The sequence below is a fragment of the Hyperoodon ampullatus genome (assembly GCF_949752795.1).
Source record: "Hyperoodon ampullatus genome assembly, chromosome: 6".
NCBI lineage: Eukaryota > Metazoa > Chordata > Mammalia > Artiodactyla > Ziphiidae > Hyperoodon > Hyperoodon ampullatus.
In genome coordinates this window covers 3,104,598-3,125,213 of record NC_136919.1, presented here as the reverse complement: position 1 = coordinate 3,125,213, position 20,616 = coordinate 3,104,598, and positions in this window count along the sequence as shown.

Below are 20,616 nucleotides of genomic sequence, written 5' to 3'. Positions count from 1 at the left end.
ACTCGCAAGAGCATGGCTTTGGGGTCAGCCGGACGTGAGTTTCAGTCTCCACTCTGCATAAGGCCTGGACCTCAGTTTCCTCATCTGTAAAGTGGGGACATGGACACCTGGAGGGTTAAAGGTGACGACTTGCTTTCCTTGGCTGGCATGGGGTGGGGCGGTCGCTGTCAGCTCATAACCCCAGGGTCAGGGCCAGAAATGGAGATCTCAGGCCACTCGACACCTCGGGACTCTCGCCCCATCCGTGTAGGACTCGGTGTGGCCCAGCCTGAGCCCATTGGCAGCCCATACTCTTGGCCCAGCAGCCCCAGTGGCCCTGCCCTGCAGTCACGGGCAGCAGGAGGGGATAAACCCTCAAGGAGGGGGGACAGCCTTCCCACAGGGAAGGCTGGGCCTGGGCCTCAGCTCAAAGAGCCCGGCCAGGCTGGCCTGCCGCCGGCCCTTTAGCAACCTGAGGGCAGTGAGGGGCTGTGGGAGTGGGAGCGCAGCAGCCTAGCCCCTCATCCCAGCAGGAGGGAGACCCCACCCCTGCCCGTCGGCTCAGGCCAGGGTTCCTGGACCAGGCCTCGGTCCCCACCGGGGCCTGGACGGCCACAGCCCTCCTCATCAGCTGGGGTTCCCAGTCGAGCTGTCACGGTGGCCGGCCGCCAGCACCCGCCAGGCCGAGAGCTCCGATGACATCACTCTGGCCCAGGCGGCAGCAAAGTAAAAACAGATGGCGCCTCGTCCAGGCTTGGACCCGCCTCAGGAGGCACCTCGTGAGCGGTCCTCCACTGGGTGGGCCCAAGGTGACCAGAGGGGCCAGGACAGCTGCCCTGTCACAGTCCTCGCCCCTCTGAGTGGTCACTGCTGCCCCCTGGGCTGGGCCTCGAGGGAGGGTGGGCACCGCCTGTGCCTTGTTCACAGGCGTCTCCCAACCTCCGACATGGCGCCAAGCACATGGTTGGCATTCAGGAAATGCCAGCGGGATGAATGAAGGGCCACCAGCTGTCCCGGAGCCGTGGCTGGGGGTCCGAGGTTCCCCTCCCCCCGCCCTGGCAGGGTCACCGCCATTCCTCCTCAGTGGTGCTTTGCAGTCTCCCCCAGCTCCCAGCCGTCACCAAAGACCATAGGTTAGATGATTGCATTCACATGGAATGTCCAGAAGAAGAGAATCCATAAAGACAGAAAGCAGATGAGTGGGTGGAGGCTTGGGGTAGGGGGTCACAGCTAAAAAGCGTGGGATTCTCTTCCAGGTGATGAAAGTGTCCCAAAATTGAGAGTAGTGATGGCTGCACACATCTGTGACCACACTCACATCATGCACCCCTTAAGTGGGAGAATCATCCGGCGTGTGAATTACATCTCATAAAGCTGTTTAAACAACGAGGAAGCCAGTTCCTGATAAGCCAGAGGCCTGGGGCTGCTGACCTGGGAGCTCAGCTCTGAGGACCACCCACATGTAAGGATCCAGCAGGCAGAGGGTCGAGGGTGTCTGTTTGATCTCCGCCCCAGGTTTTAAATGGGGCCTTCCCTGTTACCGGTGGAGGTGATGGAGACTGAGGCTAACTCTTAGTATCATTATTATAGTTGTTACTGCAGAGCTTAATGGGGTCTCATTTGGTCCCTAGGAGAACCTCCGACCAATGGTATAATGGGCCCGGTGTGATGGGGGAGCTGAATGCAGGGGGGCCACAGACGTCGGGGGTCTGGTCTGGCCCGAGACCCAACACCAGCATGTGATCTCTGCACAGGACACAGCTGCAGGTTGCTCATTCTTCTCTGAGGCTGTCAGAGTATAACTTTCAGAAAACTGAAAGCAAGGCTGTCACACAAATATAAAATGAATATGGATCAACAATTAATTAGCTCATTAATACAGGAACCAAAAAGAGGCTGCAACAGTTTGAGGATCAGGGCAGGTGAGTTAAAGGTGACACAGGTTAGGGTCCCACCGGCAAGAGAGCTGCAACCCTTGGGGGGTCACCTTATGCCAGATGCACATCTGCAAGTTAACATAGCTTCACAAAGTCCAAACTCTTAATTAATAGTAAACAGCAAAGTCCACAGGCACATTCTCTGGATAAGGAAGTTCCTTGTGTGGCCTTAAATAATGCCCCAGGATGACTTAGAAAGGATAGCTTTTTTTTCTTATTATTTTCAAGCTTTAAATAATTTTCCTTGACATTAAAGAAGATACAAATAAATGGAAAGATATTCCATGCTCATGAACTGGAAGAATTCATGTTGTTAAAATGTCCATACTACCCAAAGCAATCTGCAGGTTCAGTACAATTCCAGTGGCATTTTGCATAGAAATAGAACCAACAGAGACTTCCCTGGTGGTCCAGTGGTTAAGACTCTGTGCTTCTACTACAGGCAGTGCAAGTCTGATTCCTGGTCAGGGATCTAAGATCCCACATGCTGTGCGGCACAGCCTAAAAAACAGTAAATAAAAATAAAATGAAATGGTGCATTTTAAAAAATAAATAAATAAAATAAAACAACAGTCATTAAAAACAAAAAAAACAAAAAACACCAGAAAAGTTCCCTGGTGACCTAGTAGTTAGGATTCCAGGCTTTCACTAATGTGGCCTGGGTTCAATCCCTGGTCAGGGAACATCCCACAAGCCATGTGGCACAGCCAAAGAAAAGAAAAAGAACCAACAATCCTAGTTTGTATGAAACCAAATAACCAAAGCAATCTTGAGAAAGGAGAACAAAGCTGGAGGCATCACAATTCCTGCTTTCAAATTATGTTACAAAACTATAGTAATCAAAACAGTATGGTACAGGCATATAAACAGACACATAAACCAAGGGAACAGAATAGAGAGCCCCAAAATGAACCCACATATATATGGTCTATTCACTTACAACAAAGGAGTCAAAACTATACAATAGAGAAAAGATAGTCCTTTCAATACAGACAGACCTCACTTTACTGCACTTTGCAGATACTGTGTTTTTTACAAATTAAAGCTTTGTGTTGAACAAGTCTATCGGGACAATTTTTCCAACAGCGTTTGCTCATTTTGTGTCTCTGTGTCACATTTGGGGAATTTTCCCAATATTTCAAACTTTTTCATGAATGTTATATCCATTATGGTGATCTGTGACCTTCAAGGTTACTATCGTAATTGCTTGGGGAGCCATGAACGGCACCCATATAAGACGGCGAACTGAACTGATCAATGTGTGTGTTCTGGCTGGCCCACCGACCGGCTGTTCCCCATCTCTCTCTCCCCCTCCTAGGGCCTTCCTTTGCCCTGAGACACAACAGTATTGAAATTAGGCTAATTAATAACCCTGCCATGACCTCCAAGTGTTCAAGTGAAAGGAAGAGTTGCACGGCTCTCACTTTAAATCAAAAGCTAGAAATGACGAAGCTTGGTGAGGAGGGCATGTCAAGAGCTGAGATAGGCCTAAAGCTGGGCCTCTTGTACCAAACAGTTTGCCAAGGTGTGAAGGCAAAGGAAAGTCCTTGAAGGAAATTAAAAGTGCTGCTCCACGGCTGGGCCCGTGGGCCATGGCCGCTGGGCCTGTGCGTCCTGAGCCTGTGCTCCACAACGGGGGAGGCCGCAGCAGTGGGGGGCCCGCGTACCGCAAAAAAAAAAAAAAAAGTGCTGCTCCAGTGAAGACACGAATGATAGGAGAGCAAAACAGCCTTATTGCTGGTATGGAGGAAGTTCGAGTGGCCTGGATAGAAGATCAGAGCAGCCCAACGTTCCCTTAAGCCAAAGCCTCATCCAGAGCAAGGTCCTAACTCTCTGCAATTCTGTGAAGGTTGAGAGAGGCGAGGAAGCTGCAGAAGAAAATTCTGAAGCTGACAGACGTTGGCTGAAGAGGTTTAAGGAGAGAAGCCGTCTCGTAACGTCGAAGTGCCAGGTGAAGCAGCAAGCGCTGATGGAGAGGCTGCAGCAAGTTGTCCAGAAGATCCAGCTGAGATCATTCATGAAGGTGCTACACTACGCAACAGATTTTCTGTGTAGACAACACGGCCTCTGTAGGCAAAAGACACCATCCAGGACTTTCATAGCCAGAGAGGAGAAGTCAATGCCTGGCTTCAAAGGACAGGCTGACTCTCTCGTTAGGGGCTAATGCAGCTGGTGACTTTAAGTTGAAGTCAGTGCTCATTTACCATTCCCAGAATCCAAGAGCCCATAAGAATTACGCTATATCTACTCTGCCTGTGTTCTATAAATGGAACAACAAGGCCTGGATGACAGCACATCTGTTTACAACATGGTTTACTGAATATTTCAAGCCCACTGTTGAGACCTACTGCTCAGAAAAAAAGATTCCTTTCAAATTATTACTGCTCATTAACGATGCACCTGGTCACCCAAGAGCTCTGATGGAGATGGACAATGAGATCAGTGATGTTTCTAGGCCTGCTAACACAACATCTATTCTGTAGCCCATGGATCAAGGAGGAATTTCAACTCTCAAGTCTTATTATTTAAGAAATACATTTTGTAAGGCTACAGCTGCCATAGACAGTGATTCCTTTGATGCAGCTGGGCCAAGTAAATTGAAAGCTTTCTAGAAAGTGTTCACCATTCTAGATACCATTAAGAACATTCGTGATTCATGGGAAGAGATCAAAATATCAACATTAGCAGAACTTTGGAAGAAGTTGATTCAGGACAACAAGCTTGGCAATGATTTTGGATTTGACACTAAAAGCAAAGGCAACAAAAAGTAACAATAAACAAGTAGAACTACATCAAACTAAAATCTTCTGCACAACAAAGGAAAACATCAACAAAATGAAAAGGCAACCTACAGAATAGGGGCAAATATTTGCAAATCATATATCTGATAAAGGACTAATAGCTAAATTATATTAAGAATGCATGCTACTAAGTAACAAAAACTGATAATAATTTGATTTAAAAATTGGCAGAGTAACTGAATAGACAATTTTCCAAAGAAGACATATACAAATGACCAATGGGTACATGAAAAGATACTCAACATCACTAGTCATCAGAGAAATGCAAATCAAAACCATAATGAGATACCATCTCACACCTGTTAGAATGATTATTACCAAAGAGATAAGAGATAACAGACGTTGGCAAGGACTTTGAGAAAAGGGAACCCTTTGTTGGTAGCAATGTAAATTGGTGCAGCCACTATGGAACTTAGCACGGCGGTTCCTCAAAAAATTAAAAATAGGGCTTCCCTGGTGGTGCAGTGGTTGAGAGTTTGCCTGCCGATTCAGGGTACGTGGGTTCGTGCCCCGGTCCAGGAAGATCTCACATGCCGCGGAGCGGCTGGGCCCGTGAGCCATGGCCGCGGAGCCTGCACGCCCAGAGCCTGTGCTCCGCAACGGGAGAGGCCACAACAGTGAGAGGCCTGAGTACTGCAAAATAAATAAATAAATAAAAATAAAACTACAATATGATCCAGCAACTCCACTTCTGGGTATTTATCCAAAGGAAATAAAATCTCTATCTTCAAAAGATATCTGCACCCCCAGGTTTATTGCAGCATTATTTACAATAGCCAAGACATGGAAACAGCCTAAGTGTCCATGGACGGATGGATGGATGCATGGATGAGAAGATGTGGGGATGTGGGAGGTTTCCTGCACTTACACTTCTGGTAAAAGGACAGATTAGGTTAATCAGGCCCATCTCTCACTGAGGAACAAAAGTGCTTAAAAAATTTTTTTAAAGCAATAAGGTAACAAGATAGTAAGGAATAAGGAGGCCAAGGTCTAAGGGGGCGCAGGCCCGCAGACGTGAGTGCAGCTGAGCATGCTCTTAATTGAGAACTTGTAGAAAAACCAAAGGGACCTTGGGTTTCACTAGCCTCATGCAAGACACAGAGACCCCAGCCCAGGCCCGCATGCCCAGGGCGGCCCCCAGGAGGCACAACTCGTAAAGCCTAGAGCATGAAGAGCCCCACTCTCAGGACACAAGTGAACCAGAAACAGACCCACTAAAGGCCCACCCCAGGGACCACAGGGGAGCCACCTCAGGACAGAGCGTGGGGCTGGAGTCACTGGAAATTGGGACCACAGTACAGACCCGCATCACCCAGTGACTCAAAGGAGACTTGTCAATGAATTTACCTCAAAGTGACCCTGGCTCTGTAGTGGCCCAGGACCCAGAAGGACCAAACGTGGACTTTCCCCACTTATCCTCGACCTCAAAGGAATTCCACACATTATCTACTAAGGACAGCAAGCAGGTCTCAGTACAAGCGCAGAAGGGCACCTAACCCAAAGAGTGAGGAACAGGAGAGGAAACAGACCCACAGAGCTCAGATACTGGAAAAATCAGATTGATTATAAAACAACTATGTCTCTATCAAGCCTAAAGAAATCAGAGCCAGATGGAAAAATCTACAGGAAACTATTCAAAAGGAACCGACAGGGTAAAAACAAGTAGAAACCTGGGAATAAAAAATACATTAATTAAAATTATTTATTGGATTTTGATTTTCATAGTATATCCAATTCAACTGAAGGAACAGTACTGAACCAAACAGATCAGAGATGTTATAGAGGTTGCATCACAGAGAGGCAAGATGATGGGAAACGTGTGAGGTTTGGTGACATGGAGAAAAGAATGATTTGGTCTAACCACGCTCCAGAAGGTGAGAAAAAACAGAAGCTCAGAGCAATACTTGAAGAGGCGACGTCTGAGAATTTTATAGAACTGGTGGAACTCACACACACAAAATATCCCCCAGAAAAGCCCAATGAACCCCAAGTAGGATTAACAAAAGGGAATCTACATCTAGACTCATCTTAGCAAAACTACAGAGAGAAAGAGAAATACAGTTGACCCTTGAACCACACAGGTTTGAACTGAGCAGATCCACTTCAACATAGATTTTTTTCCAATAAGTATATTGGAAAAATTTTTGGAGATTTGAGACAATATGAAAAAACTCGCAGACAAACCACATAGCTAGAAATATCAAAAAAATTAAGAAAAAGACGCACGTCATGAATGCATAACATCTATGTAGATACTATTCTATCCTTACATAGGCATAAGGTGAATGATATTTAATATAAAATTAATAATGTGTTCGTTTCCTTACTGTTTTATAACTTTGCTTCCAAAGAATTACATCACCTTACTGTGTGCCTCTCTCTCTCTCTCTCCTAATTGAAGATACTATGGAAACAGTACCAGCCTATCATCAGAGGTATTTTTTTTAATGTAACAATGTTTCCAATACTGTATTATGAATATGACAGTAATACTGTATGTCATAAACATTTTATAACTATTCATTTATTAGCGTTGTTAGGCTACTGTGAGGCAATTGTATTGATGACACCAGGTGACCATAAAGCAATCATACTGCTGCGTCTTTGTTATGAATGCATGAATCGTTATACCTGTTATAAATGACTTTTTTCATGTTATCTTTTCATTTTTGATGTCCAGTGCTAGTAATACATATAACATGTACTGTGTTTTGTATCATATAAGACAATATTGATACAGGTACTGGCAGATGATTCATCCTGTAAACAGATGATGTAAACTTATAGTATGGATAAATACTTATAGTATGGATAAATACTCTAAATGTATTTTCTTTTCCTTAGAAGTTTCTTAATAACATTTTCTTTTCTCTAGCTTACTTTTTTAAAAATACCATGTACAATACATATAACATACAAAATATGTATAATCAACTGTTTATGTTACCAGTAAGACTTCCGGTCAACGGTAAGCTATTAATAGTCAAGCTCCGGGGGGAGTCAAAAGTTATATGCAAATTTTTGACAACATGGTGGGAGCCGGGGTTCGGAGTCCCTAAGCCCGGTGGTGTTCAAAGGTCAAAATGTATTTGAAAAACAGCCAAAGAAGGAGACAGATTACTTTCTAAAGAGTAACATTAACGGCTGACTTGTCCAACACAGGAATGAAAACCAGAAGCCCGTGAAAGGCCATCTTCAATGAGCTGAAAGAAAATACCCAGCGAAAATGCTTTCCAAGAATGAGGGCAAAATAGAGACATTTTCAGGATGATAAAAAGACAGAGAGAGTTCACCAGCAACGGACAGTCTCTGCAGGAAATCCTGAAGGGAGAATTCCAGGCATATCCTCATGTGATTCCAGATGGAAGGAATGTTTGTAAGAAGAGAAGGAGGGCATAGAAAGTGGGGTGAAAAAAAGTGGGTGAGTCTAAATGAGCCCTGAATGTATGCAAATCATGAAGTCTCTTGTGTTATGACCATCCAGCCAGGTAGCGTTAACATACCTGTCAATCAGGGGCCGGTAACCCGGAAGCCCAGGAGGTCTGTGCTTCCTGCGTTCTCTGATTAACTCTGCCTCCTCATAAGAAAGTAGGTTGAATAGTGGCCCTCCCAAATCCCTGTCCACCCAGAACCTCAGGATGTGACTCATTGGGAAATAGGGTCTGTGCAGATGCAAGTAGTTAAGGATGGAGAAAATATCCTCCTGGGTTAGGGTGGGCCTAAACCCAAGGACCGGTGTCCTTATGAGAAGAGGAGAGACACAGACCCAGAGGAGAAGGCCGTGGGGTGATGAAGGCAGAGATGGGAGGGACGTGGCTCCGAGCCTGGAGTCTCCAGGGGCTTTGCAGGGAGGGAGAGAGGGACCGAGAGGATGGGGGGCGTCTGGTCTGCAGGGAGGGCCTCCTGAGCAGGAGCTCGGGTGTGGAAAGGGGTGTCCAGAATCCAGCAGCCAGGCTGGGTGTCCGCTGCTCGCTGTGGGGTGTAGGGTTCCTGCAGCCCTGGAGGACTGGAGCCTCTGAACACCCTCAACTGGCCCAAATGTCACATGGCCCATCAGTTCTCATCAGGTGGAAATATCTGCCAGGGGGTGGGAGCAGAAGATTCCAGAGGCTGCCTCCTGCTGGGTGGGAGAAACGGCCTAATTTGCGTGTCTGGAGGGGGCACTGGGTCACTGCCAAGCACTTGCCACCTGGGCTGGACCGCAGCTCTCAGAACAGACAGCAGTGATTTATTCCCAGGAAACTCTCGGCTCCAAGCCTGGTGACCTCGGGGCCTTGGGCCTGTTACTTGATTTCTGGGTGCCTCGGTTTCCCCATCCCAGGCCATCGTATCAGGAGAGACAGCCAACGTTGTCCAGCCACCCAGACCCGACCAGGGGGACCAGCTGTGCTGTGTGCCCAGGACCCCTCCCGGCTCCAGCGCACAAGGGCTCAGGTCCCTGGAAAGTCCTCAGTGCCAGGGGGTGCAGGCTGGACCCAGGGGGGCCGCACCCACCCAGCAGCTTGCGGCCAGCAACAGCCTTTCCCAGGGAGGTCAGCACGCGGGGCCCGCCCACACCCCTACCCCCGCTCAGTTTGCAATAACACAGGGACGTCCGCCCGGCCCTGCGAACAGCTGGGCCCCATTCCGCTCAGCTCTGAGCTCCCATGACTCACCCCGCCAGGCCTCCCACAGACCAGGCCGGCCGGCGAGGGCTGCAGACGCCACGTCCCCACCTCCCGCCTTCCACCAGGCAGCACTGCGCCTCCTGAGGGGCACCCCGCCCCGAGACGGTCTCCCCAGCTCAGGCCCTGCCCTCTGCAGCAGCCACAGGAGTCTGGGTGAGTTCCGGTGTCTGAAAGCAGGCAAGAGCCAGGCTGGGTCCGGGCCCCATGGCCGCACCCGCTGACCACCCTCCTGGTCCATCCTCGTGGGGGTCCAGCCCACCGGTCCCACGCCTAGGAGAACAGTGCTCCCCGGGCACCCCCATCTGAGACAGTGGAAGGTGGCCCTCAGGCCTGGGCCGGCCTGTCCCTGCATCCCCCTCCCATCTTGAGGCCCCTCCACGGAACCCTCTGCGCTGAAGCCAGCAAGCTCATCTGTCACCAGAAGCTCAGAGCAAGTCACACAGCTGGCCCGGAGCAGCCAGCCCTCTGTTCCCCACAACCTAAGGCTGATCCCCTGCCTTCCCCCCGGGGTCTGGGTGCAGAGGAAAAGAGATGTCTGGAGGCCACTGGGTCCTGGCTGCAGGGACACTCTGAGGAGCCGGTCTGACCTGAAGGGACCTGTGCCCCCGGGGCCACGGTCCAGAGCTGGTGCCTGAGGGGCAGTGCTCCCCAGACGGTGCCAAGGGTGGCGTGGCTGACGCCATCTCTCTCGCTCAGCCCAGCTAGGGTGACGCTGGGTTCATCCCCACCGCGGGACATCCCAGACTCCTTCGAGAGGATATTCCTCAAATAAAAATATGGGGACTTCCCTGGTGGCGCAGTGGTTGAGAGTCCGCCTGCCGATGCAGGGGACACGGGTTTGTGCCCCGGTCCAGGAGGATCCCACATGCCGCGGAGTGGCTGGGCCCGTGAGCCATGGCCACTGAGCCTGTGCGTCCGGAGCCTGTGCTCCGCAACGGGAGAGGCCACAGCAGTGAGAGGCCCGCGTACCGCAAAAAAAAAAAAAAAAAAAAAATGATGGTCGACAGAGAAAGAGCTAGTGAGGGCCTCAAGAAAGTCAGATTGATTTCCATCAACTTGAATGATTTGCCAGAAATTTCATGAAAAAAAATTTTTTGAGACCACATTAAAATAAACACCAATTTTAGAGTTCCACATGACTGAGATACTGAGCTGAGTGCCTGGCACAGTACCAGGGATTATAAATACAGACACAGCCGCAGAGGGGTGCTAGCCATAACCAAAGTTACCCAGGCTGGCAATGCGCTTTCACCTGCAAGTTGGTTTTATCGTAATGGAAGCTCTGTAAAATAGTTCGATTCCAAAACTATGTCCAAAAATAAAATGCTTTCTAAAAGTAGGAAAATATATCTGAGTACATTAAAGTGAAAGAAAATGTGTGTCTGTATTTAGAATCCTTGGTCCATTACCCATCTCGGCCGCGTGGACCTTTAACGGTCATTGCTGGTGTTTATTCCAATTTGGTCTTATTTTTTATGTTTTTCATGAAATTGCTGGCAGATCATTCAAATTTATGTGAATTAATTTGAATTCCTTGAGGCCTTTGCTGGCCCTTTCTCTGTAAACCATAGTATTTCTATTTGAGAAAATATATTCTTGATAAATGCTGAGATACCTGATAAGTTCAAAGCAATTTCTGCTGAATGGAGGATATTGGCAATCTTAGGTTTATTTGTTTGGAGTCTTTGTTTGTTGTTTTTGTTTTACTTAAACGTGTACATATTTCAACCCCAATATTCTTTCAGGTGCATCTCTATTCAGGGAGCCTTTCTTCAGCAAGTATATTTATCAGGCAAAATTCAAATGGGTGGTCTCTACATATGATTCCCTTGAACAGCTCTCTCAATTTTGTTCCATTTAGCTTCAGGATGTAAATGTATCCAATTAAACCTAAAAGCACCCTCAAAACATTCTTCCCACAAGTACGATTTTCCGAAGCACAATTATACGACTTGAAATTAGATCTTAGGGCACTGTCTGAGACCTCCAGTTAAATTTGTCTGTTTCCTCCTTTGCTTTTATAGGGATAAGCATCTGCGGCCTCAACTCTGCAAACTTTGTTTTCAATCATTACGATCCTTAAAAGATTCAAAAGCTCACATTTGATTAAAGCTCTCCAAGCGAATTTCAATCAAATGCAAAAGACTCCTTTTCCAAAACGTTCAATACCATCCCAGGTAATTCTTCGATGGCCCAAACATTTCTGAACTCAGACGGCAGGCAGAAAACAGAGAAAGTACAAGCTGCTACGCTGAAGGGTTTTTTCTTTAATTACACATCAACTTTGAAACAAATTTTGTAGTTCTGTTTAATTTTTATTCTTATTTTTTGGCTGCACCACGCGGCATGCGGTACCTTAGTTCCCTGACTAGGGATCGAACCCGTGCCCCCTGCAGTGGAAACACGGAGCCTTAACCACTGGACCGCCAGGGAAGTCCGTTTTGATGACTCCACCTTCTATATCTATTGGCCACACATCAAGCTAGCTTACATGCAATTAGGAATTTCATACAAACCACAAGCAGTTCCCAATAATAATGGATTTCTTAATTTAGTCAAAATATTATATTTTTTATCACAGTGCTGTGATCCTCCCAAATTCATCTTCTTGTAAACACCTTCAAGATGAACAAAATTTCAATGTTGAAGGGTTTGTTTTGTTACTGAATTTACACCAGGATTGACAGGACATCAGCTATTTCACATTTGTTCGAATGAACTTCCAGATGCTTTACCTATATTCCATCCACTGGATTAAAAAAAAAAAAAAAACACAAAACATTTTTGGAATTAATTTAACTGACTTCTTGCTTGAAACAACTGATGTCGCTAATCTGAACAGGAATCTCTCAATGGCTCGTAAAGTTCTTCTGAGGATGCGCATACAAGACTTGGAACAAGCAAAAATCAATTTCACAAAAAACAAGCAAAATCAATTTCAAAGAACAGACGTTCCCTCTGAAGAAAATGACAGGCTTCAGAGTCATGTGTCCCTGACCTGCAGCTGCACCCGTGCCATTGCCCCAGTCTTCGGGGGACCGCCCACTGGTGACCAGCTGGCACCACACCCACAGCCGTGCCCTCTGGTTCCCGCCCACTCAGCGTTGCCGCCACCGCCCCACGTTGGAGATCAATGTCCACACCTACTTCATACCAGTTAAATGTTCCACTTTCTCGAGAAAAAGGAATCAAAATTCAATCGTTTTGTTAAGTGCGATTTTCATGTTTCTGCTGGTTGCCACTGAATGGGTTTATTGCAAAATTTTAAAAGCATTACCAAGAGCAATAAAATGAAACATAGCTGCGGATTTGCACCATTCGATAAATGACAAAACCACAGGAGGGGGCTAAGCTTATTCTGCCTCTACTCCATGGCAGGGCCACCCGCCTTCCTTCTGCACACGCCGTTCATGGTTTCCTAACGGGTAATTTCCACCCCTCCCCACCCACTGGCTGCCTAGTGACTCACGCCCATCAAGACCACAGCATCCACCATGCTCCAGCCCCCCTCACTTGGGGGTGGCCCTGAAAAGACAGAGCTTCAAGCAGGAAACTTGTCATCAACTTTGTGGCAGCAGAAGCAACAGAAGATTAGCGTATACCGTGCCTCTGGGGCAGGGGCAAGCGGCTTGGAAGGTCAGGGACCCGGAGGTCTTGGGGAGAGGTAGGTGGGCTCCCCTGCAGGTGATGGTCTCTGGGGGGCACTGGTGTGAGCACAGCCAAGAGGGCAGGAGGCTCGCCTGGAGAGGGTCAGCCAGCCTCTCTCCTCATCACCCAGTGTCTGAACAATGAGTGCGGGAACAGAGCTGCGTGCCGGTGAGGCTGGGGACTCTGCACCGGCCCACCGACCTCAGGCCCCTCTCACCGGGGTTGCTCTAGCTTCTGCCACTGCTGAGTGTGCACCTGTCGGCAGCAAGACCACTGCCGAGCCCTGCACAGGGCGCCATTCCTCCACGCAACCAGCCAGCATCCCTATGTCAATATAAGTATATCAGAACCATCAGACTTTTCTGCCCTGGAGGCAATTTGCCTTCCTGCATTGGTCAATGTTCCAGGCGTGGGTTCTCTTTCCCTGTCCACACAGCCTCTGCCAACAGCATTCACCAAGACTTTACAGGGCATCTCACTCAACAACACAGGGTCCAGCAGGATGCGCCTCAGGCCAGCAGATCCCCATCATGGTGAAGGTAGAGGGACAATGGGACCATGACCCCGGGACCCACTGGTCCTGTCTCATACCTTGTCACCCAGAACCTCCAGCCTGCTAGAATATAAAAGGGCTCCTTGATGGCTTAGCTACTGCCTCGGCTTGACAATGACCTCTGTGGAGCTAGGACACTGTCCTTCAAGATACAGTGTCTAATAGCCAAAAGCTAGAAACAGCCCAAATGTCTGGCAACAGAAGAATGGATAAACAAATGCAGTCTATCCACGCAGTGGAATATTATTCAATCACAAAAAGGGATGTAGTACTGGTCCATGCTGCAACGTGGATGGACCGTGAAAACATTACTCAGTGAAAGAAACCAGGCGCGGAAGACCCACACCTCGTTCGATCCCATGCATATAAAACATCCAGAAGAAGCAAATCTGTAGAGACAGAAAGCAGGTCAGGAGATGGGAGGAAGAGGAACAGCAGTGATTATTCCACGGGTGTGGGGTGTTCTTGTGGGGTGATAAAAATGCTTGAGAGCTAGACAGAGGTGATGGTCACCCAGCACTGTAAACACACTAAATGCCACTGGATTGTTCACTTTAAAGTGGATAATTACATGTTAGTGAATTTCATCTTGATAGAAGTATATTAAGTGAAAGAGAAAAGAGAAACATTCAGTATATATTTTGAACCATTGTCCTTCAAGGTACAATATGCATTTTGAACCTATGGCCACCGTACAGTGACTGCTCTGACCCCAGTAATTAGAAGACACGTGTCCCCAAACCAAGGTGTGGAGGGCGGAGTAAGCCTTCTCGCTACGGCTTCCCGTGTCCACCAGGGAACCTGTGCTTCCCAACCCCACAGCTTCACACTCTGTAGAATGAGAGGTCCCAGTCCCCAGGGATGAAACCCTTCCTTCAGGGAAGTTTACAAGGGTCCCTGTGAACCTAACGTGACAATTGCCACCTGGGTTCCTCTTGGCAGCTGAGCCTGAAGCAAAGAAAGGAGTCTCTCCAGCCTACCTCTCTGCCCCGCTCTGTGTAATGGGGGCAGGGAGGCGTCATCCTGGGCCCCCTCTTGGGGCTGCACCCTGGGGATGACCGTCAGTGGACAACTACAGCAGCCACCCTGGGGCTGGAAGGCTGCGGTTATTTCACAGCAAGCAACCCAGGCCAGGAGAAGTGCGGGTACGGGGTGTGGGTGCAGGGCGGTGCATCTCGCCGATGCAGTGGAAGGCACTGGAGTGACAGTGCTGTAGCTCGTCCCACCAGCTCTCCTGAAGGGAGGTGTTTTCTGGGGTGGGCGTGGGGGCATGCTAAGAGCCACCACACTGAAGCGTCAAAAACAGGACAGGATGGGCTTACAGAGAGCCTCAAGCAATCTGAGCAGTGCAAGGGGTGGACTGTCACCACCGGGTGGATGCCCCGCCCACAGGCCCTCAACCTGCCCCAAGGCCGCTGGCACACAGCTCCCTCCCACAGTGACCCCTGCTCGCCATGTTTCTCTGATGTGGGGTTGCTCTGTCCACAAATGCAGAGGTTCGAAACCCCAGAATGACCCTCGAAGAATAAGGGATGAGAAGAGCCAATAAGCACCCCAGCACCATCATCACCCTCATCGGGAAGACCAGAGGGCCGCTCAGTCAGGCACACTCCCGTCAGTGCCCGACTCCTAGCATCACCACCAATGTAAATTACTTGCATCCAAATCTTTGCCTGGGGGTCTGACTTGGTGGGAAGCCAGTCTACGACAAACTAAGGCCCTGAGGCCCTCCTGGGCAGGAAGATGTCAGTTGTGTCTGAAAAGGAGAAGGAAAAGTACAAAGTCATTCCCCAGAATCGACCACATGACGAAGGGACGGAGACGCTGCCGAATTCGCCACCTGCGCCAGGAAGAGGCTCCAAGTCGGACTTACCCAGGCAGACCCAGAGCCCAGCACGAAGCACGGGCCCCACGCCTCCACTCCAGGCCCACCCCACTTCCACCCTGCCCAGCCTGGCCGAGTGTCCAGCGCCCTCTCTCGCCCCGAGGACAGTGGGACCCTGGTACCTGGTGGTACGTCCCCTTCACGTCCTTGACAGCCTGTCCTCACCCCGCAGTCAGCCGGGCTTAGCCAGATGCCCCCTGATGACCTCCCCACCGCACACTCTACTCCCATGAAAATCCTCCCATCGCTCCAGGGCTGCAGTGCCTCTGGGACACGGGACCACTGGGACGGGTACAAAATATTGAAATACTGCCTCACCGGTCAGTAAATGGCGACTTTCCATGCTCCCCTGTCCTTCCCAAACGCCGGGATCTCTCCGAGACTACGGGGTTCATTCCAGGACCTTGCTCCAGCCCGGCTGGCCATCCATTCTCACCAACCTGTCCCACTGCCTCCCCACTGTCGCCTGTGCCTTTGCTCCAGCCTCACCTCCTTAGAGCCCTGGACGGGCCCCACTCCCTCCAGCCACGGAGCACAGGCTGTCCCTCCCCCTCACTAGTTCCTACTCATCCGTCAAAATCTGACTCAAAAGCCGCTTCCTCCAGGAAGCCCCCCACCCCTCCCCGGCCCCCGAGAGGAGCTCTGGTCCCGTTGCTTCTTCCTTGGTTCCGGCACCTGCCCTCTCAGCACCTCCCGCCCAGGTAATTACACTCAGTTCTCGGCTACTTGGCTAAATCTCTCCTCTCCTCTACAGGGCTAGCTTCTCTGGAGGAGGAACAGGCTGGGGGTTTTTTGGTTTTTCTTTCTTTCTCATCATTGTATTCTCGGCACTGGGCAAGGCACCAGCCCAGAGCAGGAACTCGGCAAGTCTCTGAATGAAGGCGTGAATGAAATGCCATCCGATCTGGGCCCCAGCCCCCCGCCAGCCCCCCCAACTGGTGACAGCAAGCAGTACACGCGGGGAGCTCGGCCCCTCTGTGACTCTGGACTCCCAGGAATGCTTCGGCAGCACAAAGAATCCTGCTCCAAACCCCAGCTGCACTTCTTATCTTCAAGGATTGCACAAGACCCTGGAACTCACTTTAATCTTAACTGTCCATTTAGAGAACACAGCAAACCAGCCACGCTCGAGGGTGGAGGGGGCAGGGAGCGAATTCACTGATCCTTAATCTCTAGCAGATGCTGGGCGGGGCTGAGCAGGCTCTTCTGAAACTTAGGGACTGTTTCTTAATGCTGGTGTTGAAGTCCTTCAGAGGCAGATCTGGGCTCCCTGGCTGCACAGGCCCCAGCTGGAGGGCTAGACACAGCCCTTCTGGTGAGCTGACGTGGCCTGACAGGGGCACCATGACCAGTCTTTGAGAAAATCCATGTCCCACCTTCTCCAAAACCTTCCCTGACACCCATTACCCCAACTCCAAGGGCGCATGCAGAATTTTACACAAGTCAGCAGTGGTCCGTGCTCCAACTCCACCACGACAAGTATTTACCCCACACTTGCTGTAGCTGGAGGGGCTGGGAGGCAAGTGGGTGCGGCGGGGAGAGCAGGGAAATTGCTGCCACCAAGGAGGTCAGGGCAGCGGAGCAGTTAAGTAGGCATCCCTGGAGCTGGACCGGCCTTCAAATCATGGCTCTCGGCCCCTCCGTGGCCCATGGCAAGTCACTTACCCCAGAGCCTCGTCCATAAATAGGGGAAAAAACCACTCTTCTTCAAACATTTACACCGTGCCTGGCACATATTAGGCACCTGATGTTTGCGAATGACTTTGTTATATACCTATTGTATCCCAGGATCCGGGCTCAGTAATGATACCCACAGGATCACTGTCCTGGGGGCCATATTTCTGGCCACAAAAGGATCCTGTTTGGGGCTCAGATTATAATGAAGCCCATTCTTCATCTACGGAGAGAACACAGACCCAGGATAACAAGCATGCAAATGAGGAAGCAAGATGGGAAGAATCGTGGAGCTACACGTGGCAAACAGAGCCCTCCCGGGAATAGACAACTCTTTCTGGAGAGCTTATTGGAGGAAGCAGCGAGACACAAACGCTCTGCTGGAAGGGCTCCTCCAGTGAAGATGAAGATGAAGAGCTCCAGCCCCCTAGGTGCACACAGGCCAGGTTGGGGGCAACATGGCACAGACAGAAACACAGTAACATGATCCTTGGGTACCTTTGCCGAGCGGTCACTCAGGGAAGGTCCCAGGCAAAGTGTTCTTCCCCCTTTATCTCGTGGATTCCGCCCAACAGCCCAACATGGCAGGCACCACCATCACCCCAATTGTACAACCGGGAGGTTCTGAAGGGTCATTAGTTTGCCCAGGATCCCACACGGTGAAGTCAGGATTTGAATGCAGGCCACTGACCCCAGAACTGTTCTTTCAGGACCACCTATGCAGAAAAGAGGGAACAAGACCAGAGCAAAAGCCTGCCCTCACAGCATCAGTGGGTGAAGCCCAAAGCTCTCTGGCAAGAAGGAGCTGGACATTTATCCTCCGGTCCCACTGCCTGCCTCTTCTATATGTCGGACATACCCACGTCGTGGTTGACTTCAGAGTGTCCTCCCCAAAGTTTTCATGCTAATGTGTAGGCTCAGCCATTTGCAACTTTCATTGTCTCCCGAAATCCTGAGGGAGAGGATGCTTCCTTCCAGGTGGTATCAGGCATCAGTATCTGTCTGCAAGGAGTAGACCCTTCCTCACTGCTACAGCCGAGATTCCGGAAAACCAGTCATCAGTAGTAAGGAACTGATTCCAGCATCCACTCTATGCACCCTAACCAATCACATAGGATGCCTGCTTCTGGTTAGCCCTCCTACAGCTTCCCCAGACCAGCAGCCTCCAATCAGGGCATATCCGTTCCCTTTTTTCCACTATAAAACTTAGCCACTCTAGGACTTCTCTGGTGGCGCGGTGGTTAAGAATCCGCCTGCCAGTGTAGGGGACACAGGTTAGAGCCCTGGTCCAGGAAGATCCCACATGCCGCAGAGCAACTAAGCCCATGCGCCACAACTACTGAGCCTGCGCTCTAGAGCCCACAAGCCACAACTACTGAAGCCCATGCACCTAGAGCCTGTGCTCCGCAGCAAGAGAAGCCACCGCAATGAGAAGCCCGTGCACCGCAACTAGAGAAAGCCCATGCGCAGCAACGAAGACCCAACGCAGCCAAAAATAAATAAGTAAAATAAATAAAATTTTTTAAAAAACCACTTACCCACTCCCCTGCCTGCCTCTGAGTCTCTGTCAAAATGAAAGTCGTGATACCTGACTCCCTTGCTATAGCAAGCCCTGAATAAGCAGTCTTTGCTTTTCTCATTTTATTGGCCTTCATTTATTTTCCCCTGGGGCTCTATGTTAAGAAGGATTCTGAGGCTTCTTCGAGCCTCAGTGGCCAACTAACAATGACCCGTGGGCTGTGGCAGAGGTGCTAAGAATCTGCCACTGTCTTAGAGCAGCCCCTCCTGCTTCAGCTAGAAAGATGCCTCCATCGAAACACCCACCTTCTGCTTCCGTGATCCCAGAGGTAATGCAGATTGAAATGCAGGAGAGGCAGCTGGTGGAGGATATGGGAGCGTCTGCTCACCCACAAAGTCTAGCCAAAAGTTCAACCCAGTACTTGGCCGAGTTTCCCACTGTGCCCTCATCTAGCACTAGAATACAAGAGATGGCACAGAAGATCTGAAGGCAGATGGTAGATGGCCCTCAAATCTGATCATCTGACCATAAAATCAACACAAAATGGCTGAGATTGTCGACCGTTAAAGGAAGCGTTACCAGGCCAAGATGGGGAGGCCTGAGCCAGTGGCAGAAATGACCAGCTGACCCGCCAGTATCTGACTCCCTTTCCAAGGTGTAGTTATGCTGGGGGCCGGTGCCCCGCCAGTTTCCCAGCCTCCCTTGCAGCTGAGTGGAACCATGTGATTAGTTCTCACCAATGGAAGGGAAGAGGAAGTGCCCCAAGCACTTCCGGGTCCAGGTGGTTGAAGGCACACCCGTAGCCGTGCTCTCTCTGTACAGGCTTCCGGGAGCCCAGGTGGAGCCTGGGTTTCCGAGGAACGCTCAGAGGAGAACCAAGCAGGAGCAGCCCGATCTACTGAGTGGGCGCCGTGGTTTTGTGATGCAGCTGCCGAGGCAGCCCCACCACCAGCAGTGCCCACAGATCGATGAAGGAACGAGGAGTCCGGGTGAGCAGAGAAGCCCTCCCCCATCCGACGAAAAGAGGAAAACAAAGTGGGAAGCTCCTGCGTCAGTGTGGGGGATAGACAGCCCTGGCCACCAGATGGAGAGCTGGAAGCTGGGTCGCTTTCCCAGAGGTCAAGTTTGTCCATATGTCAATTTCAGAAAAAGGCGTTCACTCGTCATTAGCAGTCTTCGCCCGGGAAGATAGTGAGACAGATTCCAGGAGGTTGGAGGAGGCATCACTGTGTCGACAAAGCGAGGGGAATCCCGTCAGGGTCTCCAACAGCAGATGGGAAGAGGGCTTGCTGTGCTCATGGCCACAGAGCGTGTTCCTGGTGGCGAGGCTGTTGCTGGAATGTCCAGGGATGTCTGCATCCAGCCCTGCCCATCGTCCTCCTCACAGAGGAAGGGACACACCCAGGAAAAGAACAGAGGGTCAGCGGACACGGCTTCCTTTGATCTGGGTTTCTGTTCCACACCATCTGACGCAGAGCCCCAGCAAAGCAGATGGGGGCCCATGACCTGAGCTCAAACCCGGATGTGGAGGGGCTCCCGCTCTCTAGCTAACCCCCTGGTACAGGGACCCAGAGCAGTGACCAGTGCCTCAGGCACAGAGCGGAGAGAGCATAAGGTGGCCAGGCCTCCAGAGGACGCCAGGGCTCAGCTTCTAGACCTCCCGACACGAGGTCATTTGAGATTGGCCCGCCCTGCCTGCTGTGGGCCAGTCTCTCTCTCTGTCCAACAAGGAGAGGGGCCCTCTGTGGTCCCGCCCAGCCCCAGGAATCCTATGATTTCATGAGCCCGTGGTTATTATCCTTGGATAAGCTCTCCAGCCCACAGGACCATGAACCATGAACTGAAAAGTTAATCTCAGAACCAAGGAGGTGTGTGGAGACGGGAGGCCAACCCAGCTTCGGCACAGCTGAAGTCACCCCAGCCTTACATGGAAAACCATTCTTAGGTCCACGT